This window comes from Hippopotamus amphibius, chromosome 5, assembly GCF_030028045.1.
Source record: "Hippopotamus amphibius kiboko isolate mHipAmp2 chromosome 5, mHipAmp2.hap2, whole genome shotgun sequence".
Taxonomy (NCBI): domain Eukaryota; kingdom Metazoa; phylum Chordata; class Mammalia; order Artiodactyla; family Hippopotamidae; genus Hippopotamus; species Hippopotamus amphibius.
Genome location: NC_080190.1, coordinates 64,882,081 through 64,905,227, shown reverse-complemented (window position 1 = coordinate 64,905,227; position 23,147 = coordinate 64,882,081). Strand labels below are relative to the sequence as shown.

General features: G+C 51.7%; 1 protein-coding gene across 1 annotated transcript in view; it reads left to right on the top strand.

Moving 5' to 3' along the window:
* Positions 1–23,147, top strand: part of LOC130853933 (cadherin-23-like) — a 429,317-nt gene that overhangs the window by 58,283 nt on the left and 347,887 nt on the right. The window lies entirely within an intron of this gene.

The window sequence follows — 23,147 nt, the reverse complement described above, 5'->3', positions numbered from 1 at the left end:
TATGCCTATTTTTTGTCATCAGAAAAAAATTAACTATTTAGGAAGTGATCATAAACATCCTGGTGCCCACTCCCTGCCCGCTCCCTCCCCCCCGCCGCCCACCTGCCCTGAGCTTGAGTCACCTCATGACCCAGGTCTATCCTCATAAGCCCCTCTCTAGGGCCTGGCTCCTACATCTGCTGCTGGAGGTCGGCACGCATAGCCCCAGGGCCTTAGCTCAGCTGTAGGAACCCCAAAACTTCTCAGGAGATGCGGTGGAATTGAACAAACCCATGTCGCAGCTGTGCTGATGGGATGGCACTAGTTCCTGTGAGCACCCAGGAAAACCATGCCGGGGGGTGCCACTCACCTCCACCGACACTCCCTCTTGCGTCCTTTCATTCTTGTCCATGTCATTTTAGAGAAAGTGCTTGTCATCTGGGCTTCTTCCACTCAGGTCTGCCTGCTCCGGGGGCGGCAGGGTGGGGCTGTGCACCAGGAGCAGCATACGTCCGCGGCCAGCATGGTGCGTCTCTCTGGAGCGTCACTTGTATTTCAGAATGAAGGAGGATGGCTTGGAGAGGGGAGGGCTGTGAAGATATTTAACCAATAGGTCATGTAAAGCACTCTTTCATATATGTGAAACCAAACATAGATGCAAAATTTTTCAAAGAAAATCCCTGCTTGAAGCAGGGAGCTTCAGTGGGCCCCAGACCCTCCCCTGCTGTTTGCAGGGGCACACGAGCAGCCCCCTGCAGAGGTCTTTCCTTTCACTCTTGCTTTCTTCGCGGGTGGGTGCTGGGCATAGCGGGTGTGTTTCTGACTGTTGTGGGGATTGTCCCCGTGGCCCAGTGATGCTCTGTCTCTAGGGCTGGGGCAGGACACTGTGTGGAGAGTGGCCACTCTTTTGATGTTTAGCAGCCCCCACGTGTCACTGTTCTGAGGCTGGATTTGGAGGCTGGTGTTTGGGGATCTGGGTGTTTGAAGTGTCCCCCAGGAAGGAGACAGATTGCCTCTCTGGAATGTTCTTCCAGAGGCTTAGCTTACCGTCTGAGGGGTGGAGAGGGTGGCTGGTAGTCCCTTGGCGACCCTGCTGTTCCTCCCCACTGAACTGGGTCAGGGGGTGTTTGTGGGCTCCTGGATTCTTTGTGACTCCTCTCCCTGCCCAGACCTGGCGTGGAGCTGGCACCAAGTCAGCAGAGCAGGTGCCCAGCACTTGTGGATCCGTAACTAATGAATGTTAGTAGCGTTTATTTCCATTAGGGGTTCTGCTTTTTTCAGTTCATTCATCAGTTTATCAGATATAGATGGGGTGCTCCCCTGTGCCCAGCCTGAGTGCTGTGGATTCAGAGAGGCATTCAACAGAGGGATAAAGAAATCAGTGTCATGGGCCATAGGGGCTGGGCTGGTTTTCCGGTTCAGCCCCAGTGGGGATTGAGGGGGGAGGGGTCGTCCCTCTGGGGGCAGGGCAGAGGCAGGAGGAAGCAGGAGAGGTTTTGGGGAGGTGGTAGCACTTGGAGTCCTGAAAGGGTCCGTTCCGTTTCTTCACACATTATTTCCCGTGGCTGATTTTTGTACGTATCTCATCCTCCTGGAGATTCTTTCGTGGTGGGGGGGATATATCTGGGACAGGTGGGCCCCTGAGGCGTGGCCAGCCACTCGCTGAGCGGGGACGCTGGCGAGGAGAGGCCAAGGCCCCCTCGGCTGAGCAGCACCGGCCCCGTCGCCCCTCTGTGGCCCGCACGGCCCCGCTCAGCCCTGAGTGTGGGCTTCTCGGAGGCCTGAGCTGCAGGGAGGGTGGGGGGGAGGGGTGCGGGGGCTGTTGCTTGGCCGGTGCTGATAGGGATACGCCCTGGGCTGGATGCCCCCCAGTGAGCCCTCCAGCAGGCCTTGCTCCAGTTACCTTTGGCTCTGGCTCTGGACCGTCCTCTGCAAATGCTGGCATCGATTGGCCTCCAGGAGCAACGCTCAGGACTTGGCCCCATTATGGCTGCGCTTGGCAGTCACAGCAGGGGCGTCCATCTGATGCAATGGGGATTGATCCCTGGCTCTGGGAGGCCGCAGGAATGAGAGAGGGCTCAGTGAGCTGGAAGACAGCTCTGCTCGTCTCTCTGGGCAGGGGCCGGTGCTGAGCGGGCCTGCACCCTCCTGGCCTCCTCCCTTCCTTTTGCATCAGGATGGGGCAGCACAGCTCTGCCCTGGAAGTCATGAGCCCAGTTTCTGTTCCTTGCTGTGTGGCATTGGACAGAGTGCCTCCCCTCTCTGGGCCTCTATCTCCCCATCTCACCAGTGAGAGAAAAGATCGGTCCAGCAGGCTTTGGCTTGGGCAGTCCTGCTAGCCCAGCGTGTCGTATCTCTGCGCTCTCAGATGACACAGCCCTGGAAACCACGGAATGCTGTCACCTGCTTGCCCTGGGCCATTCAGAGGGTACATGTGGATTCATGTGGACAAGGCAGGGTGCAGACCTCTGACCGGCAGCGGCCAGGGTGAGGGTAAGGGTTAAAACGGCTTGTCAAGGGAACTGGCCCTTTGCCTGCTGTGTGGAATGGGGTGGCCTAGAAACTTGACTTTGAGGCTCGACTCTCACTAACCCTTTGCTCTCTGACTCTCAGTGCTGCAGACTGTAAATTGGGGTGGCATAGTCTCCCCTTGGATCGTTGGGATGTGTCTATACACTATCAATAAGTCGAAGGTCTCCACACCTAGAATGCATTGTTGTTACAGGAAAGAGAACTTATGTGTGGCCCAGGCATGTCTGGTTGGACTATCCTGCCAGCCACAGGCTTGCAAGGGGGACAGACAAGCACACAGGTGAGCTGGGTCCAGTGGGGTGGCTGGTGCCAGTGGCTAGAGCCAGAGCCCAACTTAGTCTGAAAGTGTCAGCTCAGTGGAGGCGGAGGTCAGAGCTGTGGGCAGACCAAACTTCCAGCTCTGGGACAGATAAGCTGACTTCTGCTTAGACCCCCAGTGATGAGGAGCTCATGACCTTACCAGGCTGCTCATTTCTGTGCTGTGGGGACAGTTCTGGAAATGAAAGAGTCTTTCTAATATTACTATGAAATCTGTCCCTGGAATCTTACCCAATGGACCTAATTCTGACCCCTGGAGGCTTACAGAATAAGAATAACATAACATATGATATACAAGATACATGTATAATATGTATTATTATAATGTTTATTGAGTGCTTGAGGCAGTGTCCTAAGTGTTTTAATCCATTTTTAAATTCCTTTTAAGAATGGAAGGTAGAGTTTGTCTACAGGCTCTATCAGAATGTAGTTTCTGTGAATACACTCTCCTGGGTTAGTGATTGGGACTTTCATTCACCCCAAACCTTCTGAGCCTTTCCATTTTTTATGCTCTTGCCTCAATTTCCGACCAAGGGCCAGCAGCCACGTGCTCAGGAGCGGAATGGGAGGGCACAGCCCGGCCATCTGAAATCCCATGCGGAGGCCGCATGTTCCATCTCTGTCTCCTCTTATCTCAGCTTCCAATTCCCTCTGCGTGATGTTCTTTTTGTAGACCATCTCCCAGCTGGAAAAGACAGAAGCCAAATGAAGTCGTTCAGTGCTTCTGCCTTGCCCCAGCCCGTTAACATCCAGGGCCCTCTTCTCCCTGCGTATCTTCTCCAGACGTGAACCTCAGTCACTGGCAGCAGAGCCTGGCCTGGGCAGGGCAGGGCAGAGCAAGGGCACAGCGAGGACTCGATACCTGGTCAGGCTGGTTGGCATCGCCCACACCTTGGTCCTGGCTGTCGGCAGTGAATGGCCACATGGCGCCTTTAGGATGAGAGACAGCGTGCAAGGATACTGTGTCCAATTGCCCTCCCCAGTCCACTCCAAACACTCCGCCAATATTGCTCATGTCAAGAGCACCCACCACCTCCCTGTGGCTAAAGCTGACTGTTAATCCTCAGACCTTGTGGCCTTTCAGCAGTTATCTTTATCTTCTCCAGAGCATCACCTCTGGCTGTGCCTTCTTGTCTCCTCTGCTAATTCCCTTACCTCTCCAGGACCTCTTGGCACTGGAGGGCCCCAGGGCCCAGCTCCTGTGTCCCTTCTCCATACCATGTCTAGTCTGGTGACTCTGGGTAGTATCTGTGTGCTGACAGTCCCGAGGCATCTACCTTCTGCCTGGGCCTCCTCGCACTGGAGATTCTAGACTCATATACACCTCTCCACTCAGCGTTTCCATGTGGGTGTCTCAAGGGCTCTCAAACTCAGTGTAAAGCCGAACTCCTGATCTTCCCCCCAAACCTCTGCTTCCCTGCAGCCGGTCCCATCTCGGTTAGTTGTGACTCCATCCTTCCAGTCACTCAGACCAGCAACCTGGGGTCATCCCTGACTCTTCCTTTTCCAGTTCATCAGGATATCCTGTTGGCTCAATCTTCAAAATATTTCCAGAATCTTCTCACTTCTCACGCCTTTGCCTCCTACCAGCACAGACCCAGTCTGGATTATCCCAGCAGCTTCCCGATGGTCTCAGGGATCCCCCTGCTCCCCCTGCCCTGCTGCAGCCTTTCTCACCCTCACAGCCGAGTGGTCAAGGGTCCTTTTCAACCCGAGACAGAGCCTGTCTTAAGGTCTTCTCAAGTCCCTTCAGCCTCTTGGAATGAAAACCGTGCTCTTAAATGGCATTGAGGCTCTTTGCAGTCCAGGCCCTGCTACCTCCCAGACCTCACTGTATCCCCACCCACCGCCAGCTCACTGCACTCCAGCCACACCAGTCTCCTTGAGGTTCCTTGAGCGTGACAGGCAAGTTCCTACCTCTTGCCTGTTGCAGTTGCTGCTCCTTTTGCCTGGAAGAGTTGATCCATCAAGTCGGTTCAGATGCCGCTGCCTCCATGTGGCCTTCCTGGGTTTCTCCTGGCAGGGTTCACGTGCTGCTTCCTTTGCTTTCTCTTTCTCTATTAGTCCCAGTCGCAGTGCTGTTGTTACTCAGCTGCTCATCTGTCTCACCTGTTGCCCTGTGAATGCTTCCAGGTGCCTGGGCCATCTCTGTCCCCTGGGCCCATCCTTGTGCCCGGCTCATGCCTGGGGCTCAAGGTGCCTTGGGGAAGGGGTGAAGTCTGGAGTTTGTGAGTGCAGGGGAACGTTCCAAGTCAGGGGCTGGGGCTGGCTCCATGCCTGGTTGCCATCCTCCTGGAGTCACAGGCCAGGGGCCCCCCTCCCCAAGGTGTCAGGAGCGAGGTGTTGGTGATGACAGGGACGGCTGCCCAGGGAGAGTGCCCAGGAGAGTATGTCTCCCAGGTGGCACAGATGCTGTCCGTGCCTGTGCTTATGAATGGCAGAGCTGACACTGTGCCAGCTGCCTCCCTGGCCTGTGTGTGGCATATTTGCTGGGGACCCTCGGGGCACTGAGCCCTGGCTGGCCTCCAGGGAGGGACACAGAAGCAGCAGCATGAAACCTGGCTTGAAGGCACCGAGCTGACTTAGGAGTTCTGAGGGGGTGGAGGGCATCTAGTCCATCTACCTTGGCTGCCACCCCAACCCTCACTCATCAGGTCCTGGAAGGGGACAGTGCCCTTCGGGGCTGGGTCCCAAGGTCAGTCCTCCTATCCCAATTCTAAATACCCCCAGAGCAAAGCCTCCCAAGTGCCTAGAGAAAGGAGTGAGCACTCTGTCATGGCCTGTCACCCACCACGTCTCACCTGCTCCCCGGTCACGGGGACCCGCTCAGCACCGCAACACCTCCCTTCCGTCTCACCACCACACCCTCGCCCACGCTACCCCTTCGGCAGGGAGTGCCCTTTCCTCTTCCCTGCCTGGTGAATACCTACTCATCTTTCGAGGTGTAGCTCAGATGTCACCTGCCCTGGGAGGTGCCTTAGCCTCCCCCACCCACCACCATCTGTTTGCTTTGAATTTGCTTCTATGAAAGCTCTTAGCAAGTCCTGTCATGGTTATTTGTGTGTAACTCCCCGTCGGCTGTTCATTTTTACTTATTACCTTAATTAATATCGACATTACAATTAATTATCATTTTGGTATTTATGTATAAGATTGTAGAGCCATACTATTCGCTAGCGTTTATTGACTGCCAGCCTCCGGCCAGGGCCTCTGTTAAGCATTTTAAACACGTGGGCTCCTGTGTGCCTCACCGTGCGTCTCAGAGGGGTGTCGTCATGTCCATCGTACAGCTGAGCAAGCTGAGCCTCTTGGGACATGTGCTCTGTGCAGGCACAGTGCTGGGTGCAGGGTGCCTCAGCAGATGCCGGCCGGATGAGCAGAGGGAAGAATGAGAGGCTGAGTGGATGTGGACTGTCTTGCCAGTTCCCCTCCCCTTGGCTCCCGGTCCCTCCATGTGTTGCCAAGGTTGGTGCACATGGAGCTGGCTTCCCCAGGCAGACCCCGCCGGACCTCCAAAGTGTCTTGAGCCACAATTCAGGTGATAATGCCCACGCTAATCACCTACACGACTAAATTAGCCTTGTCAGGAGCCATTAAGGCAGGAGCTCGGGATTCATTAGGATGGATTGGGCCCAGGCAGCGCCTGGCACCGCTGCCAGTCGGTGCTGATTAATTTCTCTGCAAACTCCATCAATGCCCAGCTGTTTCGTCTGGACCCAGTGAGAGCAATTTTTAGGTGGGCTGACCCACGTCAGCGGTCTCGGTAGACGGAGGAGCTGTGTGCCTGCAAGCATGCAGACAACTCGCTGCAGGGCCAGCCCTCACCGGGTGCAGAGTGGGAGATGTGGGGCGGGGTGGGGGGAAGGGGGTTGACATGAGTGGCGGGCGTGTGGGCAGCACACACTCAGGGATGGCAAGACATCCAAGCACGAGGCTCTGGAGCAGACATGAAGAGGGGCGGGTGAGAGGGGAATCTGGGAGCGTGCTGGGTCTTTCCTGGACCATTCTTTGTATCTGGCGTCCTGGGAGGGGCTATTTATCCTCCCGTGTACCCCTCTCCCCTTGTCTCAGTGTAGGGAAGACGTCATCTCTCAGGAGAGGATGGAGAAGCGTAGGATGAGAATATTTCTTCCTTAACCAGAGTGTTCCTTAGGATTGCCATAGAGGAGAGGGGGTCATTGTCCCCCAAAGCAATTCCTGGGCAAGGGCTGGTGGCAGGACTATAGAAATGGACGGGTTAGAGGAACACGGATATGAGGAGTCCAGTGGGGGGCCCTAAACATCAGCTAGGTGTGTGCACTTTTCCACCAGCCGCCTGTGCAGAGGCAGTGTAGCTCGGTCGCTAATAACAATACAAAAAAATGAGGATGCCTGAGACAGAGATACGTGCTAAGGAGAAATAACCATCTGTGGTTGAAGTTGTCAGAGGTAGACAGTGGTAACAGCCTGAATTTTTCACCTTGACTTTTACCCCCGACATGAGGATCCTCAGAGGGCCTGCAGTGAACAGCTGGGGCCTCCTGTGGGACAATTTGATGATCACTAGTCAAACACTCCCACTTTATAGATGGGGAAACTGAGGCCCAAGTGGGGAGCTTGCCCAGGAGCCTCAGAGAGTTACTGCTGGATTCCTGCCCTGACTTCTCATACCAGCTGCAAAAGGAGCTCAAGGGGGCTCTGCCCACGCTGGCATGGGGTGCCTGTGGGCCTGGGGAGGAAGCGGCATCCCCCTGGGTTGGTGGGCTGTGAGCTTGGGACTTCATGTTTAGAGAAAGGGCTCCAGGTGCTTCCGAGCTGTGACAGTCTGGGGTTGGAGTGCTTAGGGAGGAGAAGTGAGGCTATCCTAGAGGCTCCCTAAGGCTGTCAGTACTGGGTGAGGTTTTGGACGAAGGAGATGATCTAGTATCTGTCCAGGTGATCAGGTGCTAGGACCAGCTGGTCTGGGGCCTTGGCTTCCTGGTGACTTCACAGAGAGGGATTTTACTCTCCCTTCTTGGAGGTGGGGGATGACTCACGGGACTTCTGGAAGGGCCTGAATGCCTCTGTGGCCTTGCTTCCTTTCTGCCTTTCTCCAGGTCAGCGTCGGCCCTCAAAGGGGGTTATAGGACAGATTAGTGCCCTTTGTGGGGTCCTGGGCTATAGCCATTGCCAAGAGGCCCCTGCCTGAGCACATCTGGAGCCTGTGGCAGCCCCAGCTGTGGACTGCCTTTCAATACATGCGTGGAGTGGGGCAGGTGTTTTGGATGCAGCCATAATATCACTAATGATAAGGATGATGTGCCACCTGTTGTGTGGGCAGGTGTTAATGGCCTGCACGGCACACCTGTGCCAGGCTGTGCTTGGGGGCAGGGTAGGGACACACACATTAAGGATAACAGGGAAAATGGCAACTGTCTTTATTTACACACTTACTCTGTGTCTAGGTAAGCTCTTCATACACATCACTTCATTGAATCTTTGTAGCAAACCGAGAAAGTGGCCCTTATAAACCCCATTTTACAGATGAGAAGACAGAGGCTCAGAGAGGATGAGTAATTTCCACATGGTCACACAGCTTATATAGGATGGCAATTGGGCCTGAACCCCGTGCTGCCTGACCCCAAAGCCTGTGCACTTAACCACAACTTTGGGATTCTGTGTGTGGGTCATTGCTTTTAAGGAGCCCCAGTCTGGAGTGGAGAAGAAGACGTTTTGACCAGCCCACCCCAGGCAAGTGGGAGGCGTGAACTCCAGGGTGCTGCTGATGCTCAGGGGAGGAAGGACTTCATTCTAGGCATGGAGAGGCAGAGGTTCATAGTGGAGGTGGCATTGAGTGGCTGAGTTTATATGCAGAAGCCACAGGTGAGGCCTGTCAGAAAGGCACGGACCAAGCCAACCAGCAGTGGGGCAGAGTAGCTTGTGTTGTGTCTTGGATAGCAGAAATAGGTTGTTGTGGTTAAAAATAAAAATAGTGGTAGTAATCATTTAGTACTTGTGTTTTACTAGCGAGGTTACCTGCATGATTTCATTGAATCCTTACAGCAGTGATGGGAAGTCTGCTCTTTCATGTGCCCCATGTCACAGGCTCAGAGAGATCGAGCTGCCCAAGCTCCCACAGGATTTGAATCCCAAGAGTTCAGTTTTCAACATCCACACTCTTACTACCCCACTGTGCCACCCCTCAGGATTTTTGAGGACCTTTCCTCAATCTGTCACCCAGGAAAGGGTCTCAGTGACCAAGGGTGCATATCGGAGAGGAGCTGGGCGAAGGGGCAGCTGCCCCAGAGAGGGGAGAGTGGCCAGCACAGGTCCGGGAGCACAGGCCTGGCACTGGGGCAGGAGCGTTGGTCTCAGGCCTGGCTCTGCTCCCTGACAGCTGTGTGAGCTTGGGTAAGTCAATTTCCCTGTTTGGGCCTCACTTCCTCAGTTACTCAGAACATGCTAGTGCTTGCTGGACGTACTGTGCGGGGTTGGAAATATTGCTGAGAAATGACGGAGGAAATAGATGAGAGTGTGGGATTACCCAGGTTGTTTGCTCCTAGGCCTGCAGGCTTTTCCGGTGATCAGCAGCGGAGGAGGTGGGGGCCTCGGCCAGCTGTGCCGTGGCCAGGCAGCGGGCACCCCCTTTAGGGGGGTTGGGGGGCTGTCAGCTGAACCTGCCTCAGCTGCGTCGTTGGGTGAGGATGTGCTGAGCTTGCAGCCCGCCGGGAACACTTGGGCTGTCTGGGAACCAGCCGAAGGTGTGATTTACAAGAGCTGAGCATCCTCCAGCTGTTTGGGGAGATGATGGCAGGCAGAGCCGACTTTGAACTTGTCGTCACTTCCCTCACCCTGACTGTTCGTTACGTGGCTCAGGGGACCTGTGAGCCTGACTGTCCAACTACAGCTTAGCTCGGAATAGGAGATCAAGTCCCTGTGTCAGCCCTGGACCTGGACTTGGACACCCAGGAAAGTTGTCCCTTGGGGTAAGGATCTCCCTGAAGGTCCCCTCACCTAGGTGCCGTCCCCTTCCTCCTCTTCGCCATCTGGGCACAGGGTCCCGAGCACTGGGAGGGGAGGCATGAGGCCTGGGTTCTAACCCCAGCTGTACTACTTCTTAGCTCTGTAACCACGGGCAAGTCCCTTAGCCTCTCCGAGCCTCTTCTTCCTCCTCTGGAAATAGGGCTGACCATACTTGTCTAGCTGACTTCACAGGGAGCTTTATGAAAGAGCTTTGAAAACGAAATCGCCATGTAAATGGCAGGCTTTGTTTTTATTGCGGTGTTTGTCTTGAAGTGCCTCTTCTTCCAAGAAGCGCCCCATTGCATCTTGAACAAGTATGGACCATATAAACCTCTCTATGCCTCAGTTTACTTGCTTGGAAAATGGGGGTGATGATCACACAGTGTATGCTCACAGGATTAAATAAGTTAACTTCAGAGATTGAGAACTGCGCTTGGCACTAATATATGCTAACCATTATTGTTGTCACTGACGAGTGCTTTTCCCAACTAGGAGGCAAGCAGCTTGGGGACGAGAATGACGCTCTAAGTGGCCAAGCCCCACTGTGCCCAACACATAAATATTTGGTGTGGTTTATATGTTTCCCTTCCAAGGGCATTCGCTTTGCAGATAGGAGAGGCCCAGAGGTCCCCAGTCCCACCTCCCAGCCTGAGTGAGCACGTACTTGGCACAGCTGTTGGCCAAGAGCTGGTGCAGGTAGTGAGCACACCTCCCTGGTCATGGGCCGCCGGCCTCCTCCCAGTGCTTTGTCAGTCCTGGTCTATCAGTCCTGGTCTGCCCAGAGCGTCCTGCAGCCAGCCTGGCCCTCTTCACATGACGCTGTCCATGGTCTGAAGACAGAGACTTGCCCCTGAATCTGCTCTGTTTTACTCTGGAGGTCCTGGCTCCTGTAGCCATCCCCCAGACTCAGGACAGGCTTTCCCACTTGCTCCCTCCTGGCCACCCTCCTATGTGCCAGGTGCTGTGCCCAAGGGCTTCGCATGCCTTGCTTGTTTAATCCTCATAGCTGCCTATGAAGGAGTGGTTATTCAGCCCATTTTACAGATGAGGAAACTGAGGGTTAGAGAGATTGTCACTTGTCCAGGTCATTAAGTGAGCTGGACTCAAGCCCAGGTCCTATTCCCTCCACAACCACACTCTACCCTCTTTGCAGGTGAGTAGATCAGAGTAAGTGAGGAGGAAAACCTTCTATCCTTGGGGTAGAATGGGGTCCTCACCCACCATCTGTGACTTCTTTCCAGCTTCCTCACTCTGCCCTCATTCCACAGTCGATGGAGGGGATGAGAGCCTCAGACTCTGGTCCCCTCCCACCCCTTGCCCTTGGGTGAAGGAGAAGGTGTTCTTTGCCTGCCTGTCTCTGTCGCCACACCCTGGTGTCACAGTGCTGCCCACGGACCCTCCTTTCCTGGGCTTTCTTGGCAACAGGACTGTGTACGGCGGCAGCCCTAGCACTTCCTAGGATTGATTTGGCCTTTGAAAAGGATAATTCAAGATGAATATGCTGGCATCCGACCAGAGTGAGATGGAGGGATTATTGAGTGTGGAACCTGCTTCGCCGCATCAGCTGCTTTATGAGCTCTCCAGAGAGCCCTATGCCGGGGATAACTCAGCCCTGACGGCCAGGGAGGTGGCGTGTGGGTGAGCTGTGCCAGCAGGGCCCAGGCACCTGGCTTGCCCCACCTGGGTGCCAAGAAGCAGCTTCCAGCTTCATTGCGATGCAGGTCATTGTCCCTCCCACTTTGTTCATCCTGTGCTGCCCCAGAATGTGGGGTGAGGGCAGTGGTGCCCACCTGCTGGGTGCCCTGTGGTCTCTGGCTCCAGGCTGCCTGGGACAGTGCAGGTAGAGTGGAAGTGAGTGGAGCAGAGCCTGGGGACAAATCTCGTTGATTTCTGGCAGCCTGACACTCCTGGGGGCAGCCCAGTCCCATCGCCAGGGACACTGCCTCTGCCGGCTGGCAGGTGCCCCAGCAGATCAGCACGGATCCGTAGTTGGGGACTCAGTGAACTCTTGGGGGTGTGCTTGGTGTTGACACACAGGGCATGAGGTCCAGAGAGCAAAGCTCCCTGTAGGTCCTGGCAGCTCAGCTAACCCCCAGTCACCCCAGGTGTCTGTCCTCATCAGCCACCCTGGCAGCCCCTCGGTGTTGTAGGGGACCAGCTAGAGTGGAGCCAGGGAATAGACTGGGTTGTGAGCTCTTTGAGGACAGGGACCATGTCTTAAAGCTTGTTAGGTGGGGTCACTGGAATGTGCAGGAGGCTGGCCGTGAGCACCGATGGCCTCCTTCCTCAGTGTCCCCTGTGGAGCCTGGCACAGGGAGTGGCACTTGTTCTGTGTGTGACGACTTCAGTATCTGTCCCAGCCCAAGAGTATGTTCCTCCCTGGGCTGCAACAGCCTTTGGTTGGGAAAGGCTTTTCTGAGGAAGAGGTGTCCAGGAGAGGAAGTGACAGGAATGCACACTGCACACACAAGGGGTAGCTCTGGGACAGGAGACCGCGGGGGGGGGGGGGGGCTTCCCCACGGCAGGGGTCCAGAAAGATAATCAACAGTTTCTGCCCTGGGGGGGTATTCTGGTGCTGGCACTAGTATTCTGTCTCTTTTTTTTCTTTCTTTATTAATCTTTTAAAAAAATTATTTATTGGTTGTGTTGGGTCTTTGTTGCTGCACATGGGCTTTCTCTAGTTGCTACGAGCGGGGGCTACTCTTCAATGTGGTGTGCGGGCTCCTCATTGAGGTGACTTATCTTGTGGAGCACAGGCTCTAGGTGCATGGGCTTCAGTAGTTGCAGCACACGGGCTCAGTAGTTGTGGCTCACGGGCTTAGTTGCTCCACGGCATGTGGGATATTCCTGGAGCAGGGATGGAACCCATGTCCCCTGCATTGGCAGGTGGATTCTTAACCACTGCGCCACCTAGGAAGTCCCTCTGTCTCTTTTAACACAGTCGCCATCTCCTCCTCAGTCCTCCCTCTTCTCTGTGCCCATCACATGATGGGACTCGCAGTGTGATGGCAGCATCTTGGGACAAAAGCAATTTACAGACCTTGTGCCGGGTTCTCATGCATCTGACCCTCAAGACAGCCCATAAGGGCCACTTCTGCCCCCACATTATAGGTGAGGAAAAGTCAGTGACTTGTCCGAAGTGAAAGGACCCATTAACTGTTAGCACCAAGGTTTGAACTGGACGGTCTGGCCCCCAAACAGGGCTTATGGCTGCAGTGCCCAGCTCCATCCCCACTGTGTGCCCTTGAGTAAACCTCAGCTCTTCAGACCTCAGGCCCCCCATCTTGTAAACTGAGGCTAACAGGGTCCTTCCATTTGCATTCTTTCCCTCCCACTAGTAGTTCAGATCCCCAGGACTTGTTACAACAAGTTGCAGGGCCATACCCTCTGCATTTCTGATTTAATAGGTATGGCTTGGGGCCCAATAATTTGCATTTCCAGCAGGTTCTTAGGTGATGCTGCTGCCGGTCCAGGGACCGCATTCTGAGACTGTTATCCTTGCCATGCTACTTCCCAACCTCTGGAATTGGCTCTGGAGTCTGGCATGAGTCCTCCGTCATCCGGGCCTGTTCAGGCCTGCAGCCCTAGTGGCAGCTGCCCTGTAGGCCTCGGGTTGGACTCGCTGAACCCGTTTCTTGCCTGCCTGACTTTCTTGCAGTTCCCCTGCCTGGGACATTGCCAGTGTTCGCTACATCTCAGCTGTGTCTCATCATTGGGTAACAGATGTGTGAATTAGGAGGGGGTCTGTGGGGGAGGGGAGGCACAGTAGAACCGGGATGCTGAGATGCCCTCAGTCCCCGCCTTTTGTGTTTACACAGAGTGGCCGCGAAGCAGCAGACATAATTACTCCTGACGGCCTTCATTAAGAGCTCTGGAGCAATTTACAGTCAATTAAGGAGAAGGGAACGTCTTCCTCCTCAGGTGCCCCCCACTACCACCTGCTTGGGAAGGAGTCCTGCCCAAGGAGATGTGGATCTGGTTTGGGGGCAGGGCGTGTTTCAGGATCTGTGCAGGGAGGAGGAGGAGGGCGGTGGCTTCTGAAGCCAGTGAACCGCTGTTCTCACTGTCAACAGCCTAGCCATCCATCACCAGCTCCTGGCTGAGCACTCCCAGCGTGGTGTGAGAGGCCGTGAGCTGTGGAGGAGGGAGCTCCAAGGCCTGGCTCTACCTCCACACATGCTGAGGCCTCAAGCAGATCCTTCAGCCCTGGGAGCCTCAGTTTTCTCAACTATAAAATGGGGCTAGTCCCATGCACTTTGCAGAACTATCGTGGTTGTTGAATGAAATAATGAATGCGGTGAGCACAGGGCCTGACCCCCACCAGGTGCCCAGTGGCAGGGATGGTCATTCCTGTCCCATTTGGGGACCTGCCCCTGCCTGCACAGGTGCTTTCAAAAAGCAAAAACCTGTTCAGATGTTGATAGGCCGAGGTCCCCCTGAGCCTGGCTCAGTCTCTGCCCTCACTCTCTGGACACAGAAAACCAGAAGACACAGGTGGGGAGTGGGCCTGTGGTGCCTGCCCCTCTGGGTGGGACCGCTGAACTTAGAAAGCCTCGGATCCAAGGGGGAGCACTTCTTCTGTTGCCTGAAGGCCAACTTAGGAAAATCAAAATATTTAGCAGCTGCATTTCACTCCATCTAAAATAAAAATAGCTTCATTGAGTGCCATGGGTGAAGGTGGGGGAGGAGAATGAATATTTTCACAACTTAGATTACCTACTTTTTTGACTAGAAACATGTCAATGAGAAAAGTGGCACTGCTTTTTAGCTCCAAAAATATAAATATATCTGAGTCTATTTGAGAAGCGGCGATAGCGAGGCTGCATTCTGAAATTAGACCAGGGGCCACACTGAGAAGACAGGCTGCCTGGGAGCCCCGGGTGCTTGTTCCCGCTGCAGCCTGGTGCCCTCATTTGGTGAGATGACATATGGGTTGTGACATAGGACATGTGACATATGCCTGGCACGGAGCCTGGCACACCATCAAGGCTGGTTAATCCCAGCCTGCACTCACGCGGTTGGCAAGAAGTGTTGTCTTTTCCTTCCCAGTTATTTTCTGTGCAGTCGATGCCATTAAAAGAATAATGAGGACTGAGGACAGGGTCACCCTCCCTCCCTCCTTTACCCATTCCTCAGCCTCCTCTCTGGGCTCTGGGAGAGGTGGGTGAGTGTCAGGGAAGACAGGGTGGGTGGTGGAGGAGGTTAACATTCTCTTACCAGCCAGCTCTCTTGTCAGAGTTTTCTCGTCCAGAAATCAGGACGTTGACTCTCTTGTGACAAAGCATCACTGGGTGTAAAGTCCCCAGGGTGTTGGAGAGCAGGCCCTTGATGTCAAGGCATCTTCATGTTAGAACTGCTCTGTTTGGTTGAAGTTTTCTGCTGAGTTTCTCATCCTCTGCCCCTTCACTTTGGCCAGGGCAATGTCGTGCCGTCAATAGGTCAAACCCCAGGCCTGCTGGGGTTTCTTACATTGGCCATTTCCTTATGAGGAAATGTAGACATCGTCCACCTACTACCCTATCTTTGGAGGTCTCGTTAGAATATTTAATTTCACCAACACATGTAGTCCTTATTCTGTGTCAGTAACTGCTGTAAGCCCCTTTAAACCCTTATAGCAACCCTGTGAGGAAGGGTTATTATCATTTCCATTTTATAGATGGGGAAACTGAGGCACCCATTGGAGTGACTTGCCCAAGATCATATAGCTGGTGGATGGGGGTGGAACTGGAATTTGAACTGGAGTGGTCGTGCCCCAGCAACTGGCCTCTTAACCAGTGTTTTCTGCTACCTATGAACAATAGTGGATGATCACAGACGATAGTAATCACAGCTTTTATTTACTGATCACCTGTGAGGCACTTTGTACACATTATTGCATCAAATCTTTATGGTGACCTGTCAGATAGGTATTTTTGTCTCTGTGTGGCAGATGAGGAAACTGAAGCTTGGAGAGAACAATTAATGTGCCACGCTCCCAGAGCTAGTAAATGGTGGCGTCAAGACTGAAACCCGGGGCAGCCTGTTTGTGAATCCCTGACTGCAGGGTTTTAGAAGATTGTCAGATGGTCATTCCCCCAGCCAGTCCTGCCTCACCTCTGTATGCTCTGACTCCAGAGAAGAGAATCTTCTAAAACCCACTAGTTATCTGTGATGAGAACTTGTCTCATCCAGAAGCAATTCTGCCCAACCCTACTATGCCAGAACCTGGGCAAACGGCTACCTTCACATTTCTGGGTGATGCTGAATGAGGAATAGGGGTCGGGGATGGAGGGAGCAGAGGGGGATGGTAGCGCAGGACAGCAGGACCTCTCGTGGGCCATTGATTGCTGACCCTGGTCATGTGTCCCATGTGCCTCTCACTGGTGGCAGTTAAACTAATTAAACTGAAAACTAATGACAGGAAGGTAAAGTGCTGTTATAACCGAACACTCCCAAGTTCAACTCTTCTTCCCTTCTGTGCTTCCGACCATGTCCCGTAGAGTTAATAAAAGCTGTCACTTATGGAGGGCCAGCTAGAGGCTAAGACTTTATATGCACCATCTCATTCAATCCTCACAACAACCTAGAATGAGGGCGCTATACTCATATCTGCATTCTTGCCCGTATGAGATACCTGAAGCGCGTGGAAAAGTATAACGCTGCATTCTCTGAAATGCAACAGCCACTCGCCACATGTGGCTATTTAAATGTATATTAATTACAGTGAAATAAAAATATAGAACTCAGTTTCTCATTCACCCTGGCCATGTTTCAAGTGCTCGGTAGCCACACGTGTGGAACGGCTGCTATCTGGGACAGCACAGATAATGTTTCTGTTCTCCCTGCACACTGGGTTGGATGGTGCTGGTACAGAGTATCTCTGTTCTTCAAGTGAGCAGCTGAGCCTCTGCACCCAGCCCGTGGCCACTCAGCTGGGCACAGACGGTCCCCTGAGTGAGCGACTGGGCTCTTGCCCACTGTTCTCCGTGCCTGGCCCTAAGGACAAAAACCTTCTCTCCAGGTGGCAGCTAGAACGCTTCAGGGACAAAGGCAACGTGACCTACTCGAGGTTGAGGGGCTGGGGTTGATGGGGTAATAGAAACCAGGGGCTCTGAGTCATTGAGTGCCAGCCAGCTTCCTGGCCCCCAGCCGGGCCGGCTCAGAGCCGGGGCTCCGGGGCCAGAGACAGCCCTGCCGGTTATGAATTTTTACAGCTGTTTACCTGACATTGTTCCATCCCGGAATGAAATAATTCTCCCCACGGCCGCTGTGAATTCTTTGCCTCCCTGGGAAAAAAACCGGCCCCTGTGATTGGAACATTGTCTGCAGTCCTGTCAGGTAGCCGGCAGTGAATGACAGGTGAGAGAAAGCAAACGGCTGAAAGCCATTACCCGCTTACTTCAGTGGACTTGGGAAAATAGTCATAAATTAGTGCCGTGTGCTGAACAAGGGGAGAGGAAAAAACACAGAAAAAAAAAAACCTCCTCCCTGAGAAAGTCATAATTTTCCTTCCGATGGTGGGAGGAATAGGATGTTCAGAAGGTAATGTCTTAGAAGAGCCTGCCCGGCACCCCGGCCTTTGCCCGCTGATGAGACAGAGTGCGGGGGCTGCGTATGTGTGTGTGTCTGTGTGTGTGTGCATGCGCACGCGCGCACACTCACGCGCACACACCCGGGGTCACAGTCCACCTTGGAGGCTGCTATTTATTATGAAGTCAGAATCTGGGGAAGAGCAAAAGGGCAGCCTGGGAGCCCTTGTGGGGCTGCATGCGCTCGGAGGTTGTTATTACTTAAAGGACATGGTTTCTTTTTCCTTTGGGAAATGGTAGGAGGAGGGGTGGGGAGGAGCTGGCATGAGGCAGAATGGCTGAGCGAGCCCCCTTGGAGATCCGAGAGAGGATCCCTAGGATCGGGGTTACTGGGAGCAACCATCGAATTCCAGCAAATTAAGCTGACAAACCTGAGTGTGAACTTGAACAAGAACATTTTGTAGGTGGATAACGTACACCAGTGGTTCTTAGACGTCAGTGTGTCTCAGAATCCTCTGGAAGGCTTGCTAAAACAAATTGCTGGGCCCCAATCCCAGAGCTTCTGATTCAGCAGGTCTGGGATCGGGCCAAGAATCTGCATTCCTCACCTGTTTCTAGGTGATGTTGATGCTGCTGGCCTGAGGAGCACACCTTCAACAGAGTCCTTTCATGGATCCCCAGTACCCCACCCCACCGTCTCCTGAGCACAGCTCAGCAGGTCCAATGGCCCCAGCCTCCTAGAGCTCCCACTGGGGTGGGAGGGTCAGACGGTTCTCAGCTTCCACGACCACCCGGGCTGGACATGGGTAGCAATGAGGGGCAAGCTGGGAGGGATGAGGGGAGCACCGGAGACAGTCACGCCCTCGGGAGGGGTCCTGGCATTGTAGTCAGACCCCAGATCTCTGCAGACATCTCTGTGAATGCTCCTGCTGTGCTGGAACCAGGGTCCTCGCTGGTCTTCCCTAAGGATTCGAGGCGTGAAGGTGTGTCAGGGGCTCAGTGCACAGCACAGGCACTCGGATGAACACTATTGGGTCAGGTTTCTGGTAGGAGGGGGGTTGACGGGGGTCTTGGTGGATGCTGGGCAGAGCCTCATGAGGCAGAAATGAAGAGGAAACGTGAAGATTGAGAGGCAGGGAATGCTTGGGGCCTGTCGCAGGTCCCAGGGACCTCTCACTGCCCCCTTGCAGACAAGCTCCATCTGGGCTGTCACTCGACTGTCAGCAGCGGTGGCTACTCCTCCTTGGAGCCTGTGGACTTGTTTGCATGTCACCTGTTTCACACTAAGCACCTTGGGTTCAGCCGTTTGTTCCGTATCTATCCTTCCACCTCCCCAGAAGGGGCTTCCCTGGGTGGAGGAACCATGAATCCATCATCCTGGTCCCCCTGCTGCCAGCTCAGAGATGGACCCAGTTGTTATGCTCTCTGCTGTATCCTCACCTGTGTCCCTTTTTCTTTACCTTTTTTGTCTCCCTTTCTCCTCTGCCACTGCTCTTTCTTCTCCCAGATGTCCTCACCTTCCCCTGGACCTTGTCTCCCTGGCCCCTAGGACCTCTAGGCAATTCTTTTGGTGGCACCAGGGGAAAGGAAGGCTGCTATGGTCCAGAAAGGTGCTGTGCTGTAAGAACAACATCTTTCAGGCCCAGAGGCATACATCCTGTCCCTACAGGCAGGCCAGGCCCAATGCAGAGGCCTCCCTCCCTCCTTCCTCCACCCTCCTCCCTCCTCCTCCTCTTTCCTCCCTCCTCTATCTTTTATCCTCCATCCTTCACCCAACAAATGTCATGAACACAGCTCTGTCCTTGGCACTAAGAAAGTTTTAAGTTTATAGTTAATATTAAAAGGAGTTTTCAATCTATTGGGAGCCATGGCCAACCACCCGCATACAAAGATTTAAACAGCCAAAGAGCTCAGTAACCAAGAGGGTCTTGTCAGGAGAGTCTATGATTGGGTCCAAAATAAATGGCAGCTACAATGAAGACATCCAGAGAGAGTGTTCATCACTGACACAGAGTAATAATAATCATCATGATAAAGAACAGTTCTTGAGCACCTACTATGGGACAGCACTCTTCCGAGACGTTATGTCTGTTAACCCGCTCATCCTCACCTCTCCCAATGTACAAGCCAGGAGACCTAAGCTCAGTGACATACGTCCCTGCCCAGGGCCGCCTAGGCAGGAGGTAGGGCTGGATGGGGCTGGCATATGGGAAGCACTCACTGAGTCGTCTTAATGGATGAACAAGGAGGTACTTAGGACAGGTTTCTTCAGGAGGGAGGTGGAAGGCCAGCCTTGTTGCCCCTCTCCTTCCAGGGCCACCCAGTCCACCCTGCAGCTAGAGACATCATTTTAAAGCATAGATCAGCATGAGCTTCTCTGCTTACCACCCTCCGTGTGCTTTCCTTCTAGTTGGGTGAAACCCAGACCGCCTCCTTGGCCTGCAGAGCTCTGTGACCCATCCCCTGTCTTCCTCTGACTTCCTTTACTATCAGCCTCCTCCTGGCGCGCTCTGCTCCTGCCACATGACCTGCCTTTGGTCTTTGAAGGAGCCAAAGCATATTCCCACCTCAGGGCCTTTGCACTTGCTGTTCCTTCTGCATGGGACACTCTTCCCTGAGTCTTTGCAGGTAGTTTGCAAAACTGGGACCTCCTCATCGCCCATTCCCATTTCTCTGGGAAGCCTTTTCTGACCACCCTCTCTAATGTAGCCCACCCCTTTCTTCAGCCCCTCATCATCCCGTTACCCTGCCTTATTTACTTCTTAACGCATCACATCTGAAAGTCTCCATTGTTTCTGTGTTTATTGTCTATCTCCTACCTTACCAACTCCCACATCTGGCTTCATAAGAGTGGGGACTTTGTCTTTCAGCGCTGTGTCTGGTGCCTAGCTGAGGGCTTGACACACAATGAACCTTCAATAGATATAAAACAAATGAATGAGTGAATGAATGAATGAATGAATGTCAGAGTGGGTAGACCTTAGAAGAAAGGACAGCATTTGGGTGGGTGGATACTATAAGCAGAATCAGAGAGTGGTCTTGTGTGCCCAGGTGGTCTGGCTTTAGGGGAGGGCTTGAGGAAGGAAGTCATGGCAGAAAACATGGTATGAAAAGACAGGATCCCACTGTGGGGGCCCTGAGGCCGAATCCTCATGACCTGAACTTGAGCCTAGGTAACGGCAAGCTGTAACCATTTTTTTTTAATTATTTTTTTTTAAGAAATTTTATTGAGATAAAATTGACATACAATAAACTGCATATATTTAAAGTGTACAATTTGATTTTTTTTCTTACTAATAATGGATATATGGTAATCTCAATCTCCCAATTCATCGCACCCCAACCCCTCCCACCCCCCACTTCCCCCCTTCATGTCCATGTGTTTGTTCTCTACATCTGTGTCTCTGTTTCTGCCTTGCAAACCGGTTGATTTGTACCATTTTTCTATATTCCGCGTATGTTAATATACGATATTTGTTTCTCTCTGTCTGACTCACTTTACTCTGTATGACAGTCTCTAGCTCCATCCATGTCTCTACAGATGTCCCAGTTTTGTTCCTTTTTACAGCTGAGTAATATTCCATTGTATATATATACCACATCTTCTTTATCCATTCCTCTGTTGACAGACATTTAGGTTGCTTCCATGTCCTGGCTATTGTAAATAGTGCTGCGATGAACATTGGGGTGCATATGTCTTTTGGAATTATGGTGTTCTCTGGGTATATGCCCAGTAGTGGGATCATTGGGTCATATGGTAACTCTAATTTTAGTTTTTCAAGGACCCTCCATACTATTCTCCATAGTGGCTGTATCAATTTACATTCCCACCAACAGTGCTAGAGGATTCCCTTTTCTCCACACCCTCTCCAGTGTTTACTGTTTGTCAATTTTCTGATGATGCCCATTCTAACCAGTGTGAGGTGAGACCTCATTGTAGTTTTGATTTGCATTTCTCTAATAATTAGTGATGCTGAGCAGCTTTTCATGTGCCTCTTGGCCATCCGTATGTCTTCTTTGGAGAAATGCCTATTTAGGTCTCCTGCCCATTTTTTGATTGGATTGTTTGGTTTTTTTTTGATATTGAGTTGCATAAACTGTTTATGTATTTTGGTGATTAATCCTTTGTCTGTTGATTCGTTTACAAATATTTTCTCCCATTCTGAGGGTTGTCTTTTCATCTTGTTTATAGTTTCCTATGCTGTGCAGAAGCTTTTAAGTTTCATTAGGTCCCACTTGTTTATTTTTGTTTTTATTTCCATTACTCTAGGAGGTGGGTCGAAAAAGATCTTGCTGTGATTTGTGTCAAAGAGTGTTCTTCCTCTGTTTTCCTCTAGGAGTTTTATAGTGTCTGGCCTTACATTTAGGTTTTTAATCCATTTTGAGTTTATTTTTGTGTATAGTGTGAGAAAATGTTCTAATTTCATTCTTTTACATGTAGCTGTCCAGTTTTCCCAGCATCACATATTAAAGAGGCTGTCTTTTCTCCATTGTATATCCTTGCTTCTTTTGTCATAGGTTAGTTGACCATAGTTTATCTCTGGGCTTTCTATCCTGTTCCATTGATCTATATTTCTGTTTTTGTGCTAGTACCATATTGTCTTGATTAGTGTAGTTTTGTAGTATAGTCTGAAGTCAGGGAGTCTGATTCTTCCAGCTTTGGTTTTTTTTCTCAAGGTTGCTTTGGCTATTCAGGGTCTTTTGTGTCTCCATACAAATTTTAGGATTTTTTGTTCTAGTTCTGTAAAAAATGCCATTGGTGATTTGATAGGGACTGCACTGAATCTGTACCCATTGCTTTGGGTAATATCGTCATTTTCACAATGTTGATTCTTCCAATCCAAGCATACGGTAAATCTCTCCATCTCTTTGTGTCATCTTTGATGTCTCTCATCAGTGTCTTATAGTTTTCTGAGTACAGGTCTTTTACCTCCTTAGTTAGATTTATTCCTAGGTATTTTATTCTTTTTGTTGCAGTGGTGAATGGGATTGTTTCCTTAATTTCTCTTTCCGATCTTTCATTGTTAGTGTATAGGAATGTAAGAGAATTCTGTGTGTTATTTTATCCTGCAGCTTTACCAGATTCATTGATTAGCTTTAGTAGTTTTCTGGTGGCATCCTTAGGATTTTCTATGTATAGTATCATGTCATCTGCACACAGTGACAGTTTTACTTCTTCTTTTCCAATTTGGATTCCTTTTATTTCTTTTTCTTCTCTGATTGCTATGGCAAGGACTTCCAAAACTATGTTGAATAGTAGTGGTGAGAGTGGACATCCTTGTCTTGTTCCAAATGCTTTCAGTTTTTCACCATTGAGAATGATGTTTGCTGTGGGTTTGTCATATATGGCCTTTATTATGTTGAGGTAGGTTCCTTTTATGCCCACTTTCTGGAGAGTTTTTTTTTTTATCATAAATGGGTGTTGAATTTTGTCAGAAGCTTTTTCTGCATCTATTGAGATGCTCTTATGGTTTTTATTCTTCAGTTTGTTAATATGGTGTATCACATTGATTGATTTGCATTTATTGAAGAATCCTTGCATCCCTGGGATAAATCCCACTTGATCATGGTATTTGATCCTTTTAATGTGTTGTTGGATTCTGTTTGCTAGTATTTTGTTGAGAAATTTTGCATCTAAATTCATCAGTGATATTGGTCTGTAAATTTCTTTCTTTTTTTTTTTTTTGTAGTATCTTGTCTGGTTTTGGTATCAGGATGATGGTGGCCTTGTAGAATGAGTTTGGGAGTGTTCCTTCCTCTGCAATTTTTTGGAAGAGTTTGAGAAGGGTGGGTGTTAGCTCTTCTCTAAATGTTTGATAGAATTCACCA